Source organism: Merops nubicus, unplaced genomic scaffold (genome assembly GCF_000691845.1).
Source record: "Merops nubicus isolate BGI_N331 unplaced genomic scaffold, ASM69184v1 scaffold35301, whole genome shotgun sequence".
NCBI classification, from domain to species: Eukaryota; Metazoa; Chordata; class Aves; order Coraciiformes; family Meropidae; genus Merops; species Merops nubicus.
In genome coordinates this window covers 3,757-4,298 of record NW_008588461.1, presented here as the reverse complement: position 1 = coordinate 4,298, position 542 = coordinate 3,757, and the positions used below count along the sequence as shown (strand labels likewise).

At 54.1% G+C, this 542-nt stretch overlaps 1 protein-coding gene across 1 annotated transcript in view; it reads right to left on the bottom strand.

Moving 5' to 3' along the window:
- Positions 1-542, bottom strand: part of LOC103781543 (nuclear receptor coactivator 1-like) — a gene marked incomplete at its 5' end in the record, with an annotated part of 10,153 nt that overhangs the window by 6,340 nt on the left and 3,271 nt on the right. The gene's annotated exons all lie outside the window — the stretch shown is intronic.

Genomic DNA, 542 nt, shown 5'->3' with positions numbered 1-542 from the left:
TGACACTAACGAAGATCCTGAGCAGCATTTGTCCCAGGAGGGACACCACTGCTCACTGATCCCCATCTGGACCTTCTGGATGCAACCATCCAGCCAGCTCCTCACCCACCAGCCAGTCCACCCCTCAGATCTCTGTGATCTGCAGCCTCCTCTGCTGAGGACTTTCCTGCCACCAAGAACTGTGCCAGCAGAGGAGGAACAATCCTCTTCCAGGGGCCAGAGCAGTCAGGAAGGCTCTCATTTGGCAAGCTGCTGAAATTAAGCATATGCCCAATTTGCTTAATTACAGCCCAGGAATGGCAGAGCTTCTGCATCGTGCAGAACAAGAGGGTTCTTTTCATGTGTTTAGAATGCAAGTGGCAAACCAGCAATCAAAGGAGGACAAGAGCCACCCAGACAGAACCACACAACATGGGGAGATCTTCTGCTCATTTTGACAAGGCACCATCAAGGTGCTGCCTTGAGGGGCTGGAGCGTGGCCAGAGAAGGGCAACGGAGCTGCTGGGGAAGGGTCTAGAGGCCAAGTGTGGGGAGGAGCAGCT